General features: G+C 48.4%; 1 protein-coding gene across 1 annotated transcript in view; it reads right to left on the bottom strand.

The window, feature by feature from the left end:
* Positions 1-14,052, bottom strand: part of LOC119445928 (aromatic-L-amino-acid decarboxylase-like) — a 141,746-nt gene that overhangs the window by 107,708 nt on the left and 19,986 nt on the right. The gene's annotated exons all lie outside the window — the stretch shown is intronic.

Below are 14,052 nucleotides of genomic sequence, written 5' to 3'. Positions count from 1 at the left end.
TCTCTTTCTATTATCCGTTCTTCCCGTTCTCTCTCTTCTTTCACTTTGTGTCCTTGAACCCTTTGCTGGGTGATTTGCTTTCTTTCTCTCTCTCTTTCTCTCTCTCTGTATTTATCTTTCTTTCTCTCCTTAATTCTTTTTTTTCTCTTCCTCTTTCTTTCTCTCTTTCTTTCTCTGACCGTGGTGATTTTCTATCTTTCTTTCTCGCTCTCTCTCTTTCTCTCGGTCTTTCCTCTTTTTATTTCTTTCTTTCACCCTCTCTTTCTTTATTTCTTTCTCTCTCTCTCTGTATTCCTCTCTTTCTCTCTTTTTCGTCCCTGGTATGTGCCAATGAGCTTGGACCCTTTCGGCACCATCGCCAGGATCAGCCCACTTTTCAGCGTGACACCGCCACCGGCGTCACCACCACCGCCGAAACTTGTGAGCCTATAAAGCTTCGCTTAAAAAAGCACGAAGAAGAAAAATGTCGCAGTCACGCCCGATGTGGCAACCTACGTTGCTGCGTTTCTAAACTGGTACAAGGCTGAACAAAACAAACTCAACATCCTCCTACGCGGTATCTATAAACAAGCCCTCGGCCTCCCCGGTTGGACCAGCACTGACCTCCTCCTTCAATTAGGGGTCCATAACACCTTGGACGAGCTCATCGAGGCCCAACGCCGCTCTCAGCTGGAGAGACTCACACTCACAGCGACGGGCCGCCACATGCTCACCTCGCTCGGTATCACCTACCACCATCAACACGGTCATAAACACCAGATCCCCTCCACCATACGAGCCTGGATTCACGCCAACTTTATCGCCAGAAACATGCACCCCGAATACAACCGCGTACGCCGCACAGCACGTGCCACGGCTCTCACCAAAGCCCTTGATCGCAACGACGGTGTGAATTTCGTCGACGCCGCCGAATATCCCCACGGTACCCGCGTTGCAGCCGTCACCACACGTGAAGGCTCTCTCCATCATGCTATCAACCTAATAACCCCACACGCTGAGGAAGCTGAAGAACTGGCCATCGCGCTAGCCACACTAGACCCAACATGCCATACCATCGTCTCTGATTCCCGCTCCGCTGTTATCAGCTACATCAACGGTCGTATCTCCCACCAAGCCTTGCGCATCTTGCAACAAGCACCCCGCTCAACCGACCATCAGGTTACACTCGTCGGGTTCCCAGCTAATGTAGGCACCATCCACCCACACCTCCCCAACCTCAACGAGGTTACCCACTCCCTAGCGCGAGGGATCGTTAACCACGCGGGAGACGGGGAGGCTGCCCCCACCGGTAGGGATCGCCTGACACGCTACAATGATGTAGTGAAATCCTTCTACTTAGAGCGTAGGATTTTCCCCGGCCCGCACAGCAAGCTATCCCGAGCGCAGGCTACAACTTTCCGCCTGTTACAAACCAACACTTACCCCTCGTTACACCTTTACAACAACATCTACCCAGACATTTACCTCAATCCCACGTACCATATCTGCAAGACACAGCCAGCAACACTTACACACGTGCTTTGGGACTGTACACAACAATACCCCAACACTAACCCCACCACCCTCTGCTGCATAAACTTGACACATTCGCTTACTAACTGAATTAACAAGCGTGGTGTCAGCGCGCACAAGCACACATGAATAGATCACACTCGATGGCCGCAGACAACCACTGTCGAAATGCTGGCGTGGAGAAGCGCGGCCGCCGCAGCGAGCGAAGGTTCGTGCGGTCTATCGCTTCAACGGAAACTGAGCGGCGTAAGCACAGCGCACACAAAGGTCAGGGCCGTGTGGAGATCGCGTGCAAGATACGGTGCAAGATACAACACCGACAGCCCGTACCGGCGCAAAGTACAAGAACGCTTTTGTTGGCAGAGTAGAAGTCCCCCCCCTCCCTCCCGCGCTGCTGCCTTCCCGCTTTGCTCCTTTCGCGTGGGAAATTGCGTCGCCAGTTCCCCTTGCGCCTGGTTGCAAGATAAGCATTTGGTGCCGCAGCACAGCGTCGCCACCCCCTCCCTCCCTGCCTCCCATACTCCCACGGTCTTTCGCTCGACGGAAGTCGCGTTTGCTCTCCGCCGTGCGTTCTCTCTCCGTGACAGCGCGCGTCCCCCGCGCGCCTTCCGTCGCACATACGGCGCGCGGCGACGATTTTATCGCCCTTAGACTTTATACGGAACCTCACGGCGACGGCGACGCCGACGGCAGAAATCCGCTTGAAGTGTCCATATAATTGCTATCGCAACAAAAAAGAGAGATTTAGAGCAGCGGTTATCCTGAAGCTATATTCTTTCCGTGCTTCCAAGGTGAATCCTGGCCAATCTCCCTCGTGAGTAGCTTTCATTTCAAGCAATCTATTATTCAGGCAGCCAGGCATTCTGTCAATCGGTTGGTCATCAGTCAATTCATCAATAAATGACGACTATAGCTATTCGCTGTACTTCAAGTATGTAGTTGTAACGAGCTGCTCAATTTTATGCTTGCTTACTTGCGGCAATTACAAAACGAAACAATCTAAAAGAAAGCAAAAGCCGGCAGATATGTAAAAGTATATACAGGGTGTTTCATTTTAGCTGCACCAAATTTTTTAAAAATTGCCTGTGGCAGATAGCACAATTATAACCCTTGATGTAAACTACTCGATGAGGCGGCCATTCTTCCACGAGAAGTTAAAACGCCTAATTGAATAATTAACATAATTACGCTTATTACCTTTTTAACTAATTATTTTACGGCACATCTTTCAATCTACGAATTATAGCCACTGAGTTCACAAGGCGAATCCACTTGGAACGAATTCGCAGGACTGAACTATGGTCGAACTCATGTCATGAGCATGACTAAGGCTTTCGCCTTAAGGTCTCTTAGGCGTAGCTAAAGGGACTCCTGAGGACTCATGACATGAGTGTCATGAGATGCGTGTGATGTAGGTCATGAAACAGCCGCCTACGCCTTGGTGCTCTCATGGTCGTTTCGTTAACTGGGTAGGCTCCCCGCACGCTGCTTCGCATAACATCGATTCCCACAGGGATCTATCTATCTATCTATCTATCTATCTATCTATCTATCTATCTATCTATCTATCTATCTATCTATCTATCTATCTATCTATCTATCTATCTATCTATCTCTATCCGCTTACGTCTTGGTGCTCTCATGGTCGTTTCGTTAACTTGGTATTTACCAAAATTGGCATAGTACGACAAGAGTGTATGACGAACATAAATCATAGGTCATGACATGAATGTCATGAGATGCGTGTGATGTAGGTCATAAAACAGCCGCCTACGTCTTGGTGCTATCGTGGTCGTTTCGTTAACTGGGTAGGCTCTCCGCACACTGCTTCGCATAACATCGATTTCCACAGGGCGTGGGATCTGCCGGCTTTTTTATTATTATTATAGTGTGACTGAGGCTACCCGGCTGGGTGCTGTTCTTAAGAGGAAACCCGGGGTGTGATCCTGTAAATGTTCTGGAAGAATACTCAAGCACCGAAGTCATTGGGGTAGTTTTTATTTTGGCGACCACATTCTTTAATTTCTGAAAGTGCCTGTGAATGAACCACTTCGCCTGCATTCCACGGTTGCGGTTATTCATTTTAAAGTGAAGCTTTCCTGCCAAAAAAAAATAAATTATGGGGTTTTACGTGGCAAAACCACAATCTGATTATGAGGCACGCCGTAGTGGGGGACTCCAGAAATTTCGACCACCTGGGGTTCTTTAACGTGCACCTAAATCTAAGTACACGGGTGTTTTCGCATTTCGCCCCCATCGAAATGTGGCCGCCATGGCCGGGATTCGATCCCGCGACCTCGTGCTCAGCAGCCCAACACCATAGGTTTTCCTGCCGAGTTCGAATCACTTAATCGTATGCATCTGGCCTCTAACGCCGAACGTGTTTAACAGGAAAGTGGCGCCATCTAGGAATGTTGCAGCGAAGTAGTATTTTACGCATTTACCGTTTCAAGCAGAGAGTTATCAGGGGGGATTCTGCGGCGCTAGTGCCTGCGGGAGCTGCAGGTGGGGTGATTCAGCCAGCGTGGGAATGCTGGTTAGTGTATAGATGTGCCTAAACTTCCTCCTTCTGGCTTCAAATGGCTTCGTTACTTTGTACACTCACCATTTTCAAGAAAGTACGGCGTTATAAATATTTGAATAAACCTTAAAAATCATGAGCCTTTCCACTCTATGAAGGTGGGTGACCAGCGAAGCTGTTTAGCACACGACACAGAGACGGGACCACCGCCCCCGGGAGGAAACTAGACACGCGTGACGTTTCGGCGGCATAACAACCACAGGAGAGCGGAAGAAAAGGAAACTAGATATGCAAGCGATTGTAACGCCGACAAAAAGAGGGCGGTGCGAACGTAGACACGGCCGACGCGGGTCGCACAGCGGCAAATCTTTGAGAAAACTTAATTATCTACCTGGGAAACTAGTGATCTTGAAAATGGTGCCTATTGATAACTAATCTACTCAAAATGCATTGCCGCATTTCGATGGGGGCGAAATGCGAAAACACCCCCTGCACTTAGATTTAGGTGCACGTTAAAGGGACACTAAAGAGAAACCGGAAGTTGAGCTTAAATGGTAGATTATCCTTTCACGATCACAGCCATACCATTCTTACTGCAAACAGATGTTTAATAGGCGAGAAAATAGCTAAAAACTGAAGGATAGGTGCTGACGCCCCTTCGAATTTCCCGCACTGCACGTTCTGACGTCGGAGATTACAAATGCAGGCCGGTCGCGACTGGTCGAGAGCGATTTATCGCTGTTAATAAAACGCAAAATGAAATACACCTTAAACGTACATAAACAGCATTTGCCAACTTTTTAAAACGTTTCAAGCGAGGAAGTACAAGTTTAGCACAAAATTAAATAAATAAGAAAAAATGGCATGGCGATACATCCGGTCGTGATAGTTTCGTAGTTTCGTTTTTGGTCAATGCATCGCGCACGCCTGTTCCGCTCTACGGTGTTTGGTTGCGTGTTGCGTGGCTCGAAAAACGTTGACTTCGCGGGAAACAGCCAGCAAATGCCTCGTGTGTGTAGTGTTGAGGGCTGTATAAATGGACAAAGGCGCTTGCTCAGGGGCAGCGGCAGTGTTGACTCGATTGTGTCCTTTCATGTGGTGTCTCGCAGTGAGCCCCGGCTCCCCGGCGTTCGCAATGGCTCAGTGCTCTGCCGATGATAAAACGGCAAGAGAGCCAGAGAAATCGATGGTGTGCTCTCTGCATTTCTCGCCCTCGGAAAGTATCTTGGCGTGCCCCAGAGGCCAGTCCTTTCTGGAGCAGCTGTTCCCTCAATGCGGCCTTCATCAAACCTCCTTCCGGTGCCCCTGCAGCAGCAAACTGGCGGCTCGGTGAGTGCTGAATGTCATTAAATAAAGCCACGAAATAACCATACCGAGTACATGCGCAACTTTCTACGCTTGTTCTGTCGGGAACATCGTCGCCTGGCGGACTGGACGCTTCACCTTCCGTCGACGAAAACGAAGCTCTCCGCCGGCGCGGCCGGCGGCTCACCACCATCGCACGCGGAAACACCTACCGCTCGAGCACAGAGGATCATTTCGCGCTCCGTTTCACTGAATATCGCTGAAATGCAGTCCTGCTTCCCTGGCGAGCTCTTCGTTGCAAAGTTCAGCTGCAGCAACGGTATCCATCGCGGCGAACGCAAACGCAGCGACCATGCATGCAGCCATGATGCATCCAGTGCCTCGGCCGTTTACGCAAGCGGTGACGTATCATGGCGCATTCTGATTCGCCGAGAGCAATGAAATCTGTGACGACACTGCTTCAGCGCCAAATCTGGGGTGAGAGAAATTGAGGAAGAGATATTTGGTCTTTGTTTACGAATTTCTCCGCTAATAACTCATATTTTTGCACCCAACAAAAACTGCATGAATTCCTGAAGGTCCGTCTTTTATTCCAGCTGAACTTCCTGTTTCTCTTTAGTGTCCCTTTAAAGAGCCCCAGGTGGTCCAAATTTCCGGAATCCCCCACTACGGCGTGGCTCATAATCAGATCGTGGTTTTGGCACGTAAAAAGCCATAATTTAATTTAATATCCAAGTGATGAACTTATAAGCTTTTGCATATAATCAAACGATTTTGCATCAAATTCGAGAAATGAGTTTTTGCACACGCAGAACGAAAATGCACGGAAACCTAGCCATGAACAGGTTCGCTGAAGTAAAATTGTATGAAGGCAGAATTCGAACATCGGACCTCTCGCACACAAGCCTGACATTGAAACCACTACGCCATGGACGCTTTTTTTTTCTTTATTGCCTCGTATGTCACATATCTGACAAGCGCAGAAGAACATACTAACAGGATCTTATATCGGTGAGCCGTCAGCTGTTTGCTGACTACATGTAATCAGTATTTCGGCATGTGCAACAAAAGTTGCAATCTAGGAACCCAATCCGGTACAAACGTCTGCACCTTCTGCACTTCGACAAAATGGGACAAAGATTCGTAAAAATGTTCGCGAACGGGTCGCCCATCAATATCTGCATTGTGTGCAGCCGTCCGCGTTCGCCATATGCTGTGCAGGCCCAGGAATATGACAGGATCAAAAGGCACGCCATTGTCGTTTTCAACCGTGAGATGGACGCATGCATCGACAAGCGGCATAGAACACCCTCTCTCGCGGGCAAGCCGGTGCGTCGATACGCTTGGAGCGTTTCGATGCGCACTTGCACTAGAGAAACCGACGTAAGGTATATAGATAATGTATTGCATGTAAAGATGTGTATATGATATCCATCCTGTCTATAATTCACTACAAATAAAATTATTTATTCCTATAACATGCTTCTTTTAATAGTAATAGGCATACGTCGAAAACCAGACTTCATACACACACACACGCACACACACACACGGTTCATGAGCCACTGACAACAGGAATACTTCATTCTACGTAGATGCCAACTGGAGTTGAGTCTGCCTGTTCTTTTTTATTGCGATAGCAATTATATGGACGCTCCAAAGCAGATTTCTGCCGTCGTCGTCGTCGTCGCCGTGAGGTTCCGTATGACGTCAACGGCGATGAAATCGTCGCCGCGCTCCGGACGCTGTATGTGCGAGTGAAAGGGCACGAGGGACGCGCGCTTTCACGGGAAGTGAACACACGTCGGAGAGCAAACGCGCGTTCTGCGCCGTGCTCCCTGAAGGGCTGCAGAATTAAGCGTCTCTTTCCTCCTTTCCATATATAGAGAGCAAACGCAACTTTTTCCGTCGCGCGAAAGGCTGTGGGGGACGGGAGGGAGAGAGGGAGGGGAGGCGACGTTTAGCTGCGGCACCAAATATGTATTTACATAAAAACGCCGCGCGCGTTCGGTGCGCGGTTCGGTGCAACAGTTCTGCGCGTTGCTGGTGCTGCTGCATGTCCAAGTTTATACAGCTGATAAAACTACCATCCTTACTCCGTATAGCTCTCTACTAATTTGCTATCGCAATTGGTGCTTCGCCTTTCGGGTGAAACTGCGACAACTTTTTTTAATATTAATTGTTTATTTTCTTTCTGACTGATTTTTAAAGAGTCAGAACCAGCCATTCACATGCAGCGGCAGCGTCGCCCCATTAGTAGGTCTCTTACCGTGACTCTTTATCATGAAAGAGAAATCCTACGGCCTATTAAATGTGTAAGCGTTTCTATGGTATACCCAACGAGAAAACTGTCCGTGCATCCATCTTTCGCGTAAGACGATCGCTTTCAAGATAGAGCCAGCAGCAATGTTTTCGCCAGCTGTGGAAGAAGACGACGACGAATGCGCTAGCAGGGGCACGAGCGCGTCTCTATGACCACGTGACCTGTGCAATCTAGCACGCACTTGGCACACCTTTAGTAAGCCAGAACTGTGGAGCAGCCGTGGCTTCGGATCGGAACGTCGTCAGCGCACCTGGCGACGCCAGCTGCAGTAGTTTGCTTGCCTCATCAGTTCACGTTGCGCCGCCTTCCGCAGCAGCTCGTGTAGCCTCAGCGAAAGAGGGAGAGAGAGAGGAGAGGGGGGAAGAAAGAAAGAAAGAGAGAGAGAAAGGAAGAAAGAGAAAATCACCAGGAAGGTGATTTCCTTCTGCACACTTCCACCTTGCCAGTAAAAGCATAGCTTCATGGAAAAGGATCGTATGTGTGCCCTGGAATGCAACGTGTAGACTTTGCAACCAACCTGAGACAATCGAACACGCTTTTATTCTTTGTCGTGGTGCATTTTATTTTTGGGAAGGTGTTACAAAGAAAAATTACAAAAGTAAAACTTGCTATTGCATCTTACGATCCGGTCTTACGTTCAGAGAGACAATCAGTAATACATCATATAATTTGTCCATGCTGTTAGAACTTTATTCATTATGAAAGAGCCGCGTGATAGAAAGAGCCGCGTGACCTCGCTTGACACGGTCTGTCTTTCAAGATGATGCTGCTCACGTACTTAGTCTGGTCGAAACCTTAGGTCCCGATCTTACCCGCCGTGGTTGCTTAGTGGCTGTGGCGTTGCGCTGCTAAGCGCGAAGTCGCGGGATCGAATCCCGGCCGAGACGGCCGCATTTCGATGGGAGCGAAATGCAGAAATGCCCATGTACCGTGCTTTAAGTGCACGTAATATAAGGAGCCCCAGGTGGTCGCAATTTTAATCCGGAGTCCCCCACTAAGGCGTGCCTCATAATCATATCTGGTTCTGGCACGTAAAACATCGTAAATTAATTTTTTGGCCTGATTTTCGAAATTTCATTGGAATGTATAGCATGTGTGCCTTTCTTTCTTCTTTTTTTCATGTCTGTGTCTAAATGTAATGTAACTAATGCTTCAGTTTCAATTTTTGTTGTATCCTTGTAGAAAAAGCAAGAGCTTGTTGGGACTTGACAGACGGCCCAACACCCTTGTACACATGTAGTTCGTTCAGCACTCATGTTGATACCAATAATATATCGATCAATATTACACGAAAATTGAGAGACCATCCGCCCTGTCAAGAAAATTGGGATAATCGAAGCTTGTGGCAAGACAATGCCGTCGCAGGCGTTGCCCTAAACTCAGCGTCGGCGGCTCTTCGATGACGTTTGGCCTCAACGTCGCGCTCCCGCAACTCGGGGTCCCCGGCTCTTCGCTGACGTTTCGCCTGTGCTTCGGAAGCCCTCACGCTAGAATCGGACGGGTACGTATAAGCAAGGAAAGCTCCGCTTTAAAAGAGATGTCGGAGAATCACTAGTCGCTCCCTAAGAGATTTCAGCCCAACGAAACGTCGTCGTTTAACTGCTCTGTGTGGCCGGCGTTCCAATATTTTTCCACACACTCAGTCACTTCGCGTGTCACGGCAAATCCTTCCCTTGACGAGATACATATAAGCCGGAAGTGCTTTCTTCAGCCTCAACCTTTCTCCTTCTGGAAGCAAAAAAAAAAAAAAAAACTGAAAACAACCCAAATCCGAAACGCGACAAGGAAAGGGTTGGTGGGGAGGAGAGAAGGTCGTGAACAACACGCTAGTGCCACGCGCACTCACCCGGATCCGGGAGATGGCCTAGGACAGACTCCCGTTCGGCACAGGTTCGCAACTCCGAGTCACATAGCTGGGTTAAAACAATCTGGCCACCAATTGTTTCCGGGACTGACGTCGCACACGGTGGTTCCATACGCGCGACAGCCGCTTGCGAACACGCGAGAATCACTTATTGTGCAAGGAGAGTTTTGGGCCGCAGCACGGATGAACATCAAGGTTACGCATCCCGGTACTAGAATTACTATATATGGCTCCCTGCGGAAGCCATATATAGTAACTCTACCCAGCACCGTACCACCGCGCCACTGCTTCGCAGTGTCGACGTTGTTGACGGTCATTCATCATTCAGCTTACAGAATGTCGCGCTAACACCATGACAGCTGCGCTGTAGCGCGCTATCTGTTGGCCGAAGAAAAAAATCCGACCTACAGGCCTCGTGCGTAGGCGTTTTGTACTTCCACGGACGTCAAAACAATACTTGAACGCAACGGCTGCGTTTCGCGTTCGCTGCTTCGCCCAATGGACGTCTGCGCCAAAGAATTGACTAATGGAGGTGTTTAAAACATAGACAGTGACAGCTGCGAGTGTTTTCTGTCCATTGTGCGCGATCTGAGTTTTTTTTTTCTCTCTCTCTCTGTTATCCTTCTTTCTCTTGATATACCCTTTCCCCATCGGAAGGTACAGCTAACGGAAAGCAATGTAGTCGTATGGAGTTGTCCCTTGGGTCACAGTAACTCATTTCCACTCTAGAGGACTGTATTATAGTCGGGTACAGTACAAATATAACGAGCATTCTTATTTTTTGTGGTTGACCTACGTCATTTTCTTCTTTTTTCTCTTTCTCTGTAAGCTGAAAATCGCACAAGAGCGCTGCACCGACACGTGCGTCACAGGCTGTACCGCTGGTTTACAGACTGGAGCACGCCGGCAAAATCATCTGCTTTCTAATGAAGGCAGATGATTTTTCCGACGTGCATGTGACCACTAACGTGCTACTCTGCATAGGGAGAGGGAAGGGGATTAAAATATGCCAAAGAAGAGCGACAAAAAGGGGAAAGAGGTGCGAGTAAGCCTGACAGTCGTATATTCAGATGCGAGACGACTGCGAAAAAATTCAAGGCTTAGAATTCCTCGGATGCGGCATTTCTTATAGCGTCTGACTTAAGGAACAGCGAATGCACTTTCACAGTAATAAGGTTGCTAAACAAACCAAGCGATTCAAATATGGCTTCTCCGCTCGTAGCCGAAAGTTCGTTGGCAACATGCCGGCGAACACAGCAAAACGCGCGCTTTTTTTTAAGGGTATAGGTGTGTTTGTGAGGGTGGGGGGAGGGGGGGGGGGATTGTTGCTCTGCTTTGATGCGCACCTTCATGCCCACCAAATTTTCCGGAATGCGGGAACTTCGGAATCAGCTGAAATGCCTCGTGGCCTACATAGGCACGTGCTTCAAAGCGAGTAGGTGTACTGGGCAGGCCCAACGACCAAGTTCACGGTGTGTCCATAACAATAGCATTGCTTAGACCGCGAAGTATTCCAGCTTTTTCGTGCTTATGTCATTCCGAAATGTTTTGTTCGTAACTGTGGTTTCTGGCCTACATCATACGTTGACTTACGCGTTTGATGAGCTCTGACGTATATGTACCAAAAGCGCCGCTATTTTGGTATTGCTTATCTTTTCCTTAGCTTTGCTGCTCAAGCTGATTTCTTGCTCCATGTTGACGCGCCTTATTATTCTGTCTCACTTACTGTTTCGTACGTACTGTTTCGTACGTGTGGTGATAATCTAGACAGCGGATGTGTCCTTGACCTTTCGTGTTTTCCTTGTCGCGTCCTGGTCGTATATTTCTTTGGTTAGCGTCCTAACATATCGGGATAAGTATGAACCAACTAGCCCAGCAGCAAATACTCATGCATTGCATTGCATATTTTTGTTGTATTCTTAACGATGCGCAGTATGGTCCTCATGCATGTAATGCGCTCACACAACGTGGACGAAGGTTAGTGAAATTGACTACATCAGTTTCTTTTCGATACTCGGCCATATCTGCACCCTTAAATGCAAATTTCATTCATTCATTCATTCATTCATTCATTCATTCATTCATTCATTCATTCATTCATTTGCGACGCCGCGCTGCCTTCTAAACACGGGTTCATCCCAAATAGGCTGCTTGAAGTCTCAGTAGTCAGGTCTTCCTCGTAAGCAAGGGAAATAAATTGACAGTTCAGAACTGCAACTCCTGGGTGGGTCAGCGGTTATTGTGTTCTGCTATCGACGTTGAAGCCGCGACATCAGTTCCTGACTCCGACGGCTGCATTCCGATGAAGCAAAGCGCAAAAAAAAAAGGGGGGGGGGGGGGGGGGGAATCCGCCTCCATTTCATCCTGCGAAAGTGGATATGCAGCGCAGCTGTTGCCGACGTCAGACAACCACCTACTGCTGATGTAACACCTTTATTTATTATTTTATTCTCATAGTTTGGATTTCATATATTGTATTTATTAATACGGGTATTAATAAATAGGCCTACCCATAGCGCCGCCGCAACGGCACCGAAATCCGTTAGTAAGCTACTTCTCCCTGAAAAGGCCCCCGCCATCTGCCATTGGGTTGCGCCGACTGACGTCAATCCACACGCCGCCCACCATAGAGTTACTATATATGGCTCCCGCCGCAGGGAGCGTATACAGTAACTCTACCGCCACCTGCAGGTGCGCTCTGTCTGGTGGCGTAAACACAAAAGTTTAGTGTTGAGCTAGAGCACCTCAGGCCGTGCGCTAAGAATACGCGGGGCGACATGTTGGCGTGACGCAGCGCGGAAGGCCACTGCTGCTATGTAGAAGAGACAACGCACTGGAAGGCGCCTCAGGACGCTGACGTGTTGGGGAGCGCCGCAAGTGACGTTGAAGGCGTCGAACCTCGATGGCGCAAGAGATGGGACCGACGGACACCGTCGGCGTTAGTCAGCCCTAGCTTGGGCCTGCAGTATTTTGTCAATAAATAAATAAATAAATAAATAAACAAATAAATAAATAAATAAATAAATAAATAAATAAATAAATAAATAAATAAATAAATAAATAAAGTGACGCGGCTGTTTCGTGTGGCGTATAGTCTGACAACGGGGCGGAAGCATTGGCAAAAATGATAACTATCTCTCCCCCTTCCCCTCTCTGCTGGCGAAATAAAAAATCGAAGAACCCGGAACCGCTGTCGTAATACGAAACCGCGCAGCGTGTTACGATGGCGGCAGCTGCCATGCCGAGATAATGGCGCGAGCGGAGAAGCCGGAGGGCAGTGCGAGTCGTAATGGTGACTACCCGAGCGGGCATGGTCCTTGCATGCGCTACGCAAATAAAGTGACTGCTGATTCCTAGTATTGTAAGTTATATTGAAATCAAGAGCAACAACTGCACCGTCAACAGCAGAAACAGTTTTAGCTATGCAAACGGCTATTTCATACTGCCGCTTTAAGTTTGGTGTGGTCATGCACAAATCTCATGAAAACACTTCACCCATCAAGATGTCAATGCCCCTAAAAATGTTCTAAATGCCTCCCTTCCGCAGCAACGCAAAGCGTAAATCGCTCTCGCACTCCGAGCAGTACTTCTGGACGGATACTCGCACAGGCATATATTATCATGTGCTTCATATCATTGACGTCACTGGGCTCTGTGCATAAACTCGATCTTTAGTGTAAGCCCCAAAGAAAGAAGTTGAGCGGAGAAAGGTGAGGGAATCTCGGCGGCCAAAACATCGCTCCAGCACATCCGATCCACTGTCGTGGAAAACGTGTGTCCAACCAGCTCTTTGCCGTGGTGGAGAAATGTGGTGGTGCTCCGTCATGCTGGAACCACACTTGGCGCAGGTCATTCAGGGAAAGATTAGAGACAAATAAGTCGTCGACGACAACATCTAATATTTATTCCGTGTACACCTTTCCGTTCATGTTGTCCGCAAAAAAAAGTAAGGTCCAATGATCCTGTCCCCGAGTATGCCACACCACACATTCACACTCCAGCGAACTTGATGCGTGTACTGCCGCAGCCAGTGTGGATTTTCTTGTGACCAATAATGCGCGTTGTGAATATTCACAGTGCCATTGCGGCAAAACCGAGCTTCATCTGTCCAAACTATTCTGTGTATAAGAAGTCCTTTTCTTCATCGATTTTCATCAGGCCCCAATTGCAGAAGTCAACCCCCCTTTCAAAGTCCGCCTCACTTAAGTCCTGGTAAAGGTAAACATGATAGGGATGGAATCCTTTCTTAGCACATTTGCGACTGCTCCAACACTGCGACCGCACTGATCGGCAATTGGTCGGATGCTGAGTTCTGGCATCGACGTTACGCACGCGACAACGTCGATTTTAACGTCTTCATCGACGATTGTCTTCCTGGTCTGTCTTGGACGATGGACTGACCCTGTTGTGCGAAAGCGCCGAAACACGTTTATGAAGGTAGGTCTAGTTCGAAGGGGATGGTGTGGGTGGCGAGCCGCGTACAGGCGCATTGCCAATGAACGTTGCCATTCATTTCAGCCATTTCCA

The sequence above is a fragment of the Dermacentor silvarum genome, chromosome 3 (assembly GCF_013339745.2).
Source record: "Dermacentor silvarum isolate Dsil-2018 chromosome 3, BIME_Dsil_1.4, whole genome shotgun sequence".
Taxonomy (NCBI): Eukaryota; Metazoa; Arthropoda; class Arachnida; order Ixodida; family Ixodidae; genus Dermacentor; species Dermacentor silvarum.
This window is presented reverse-complemented; position numbering and strand designations above follow the sequence as displayed.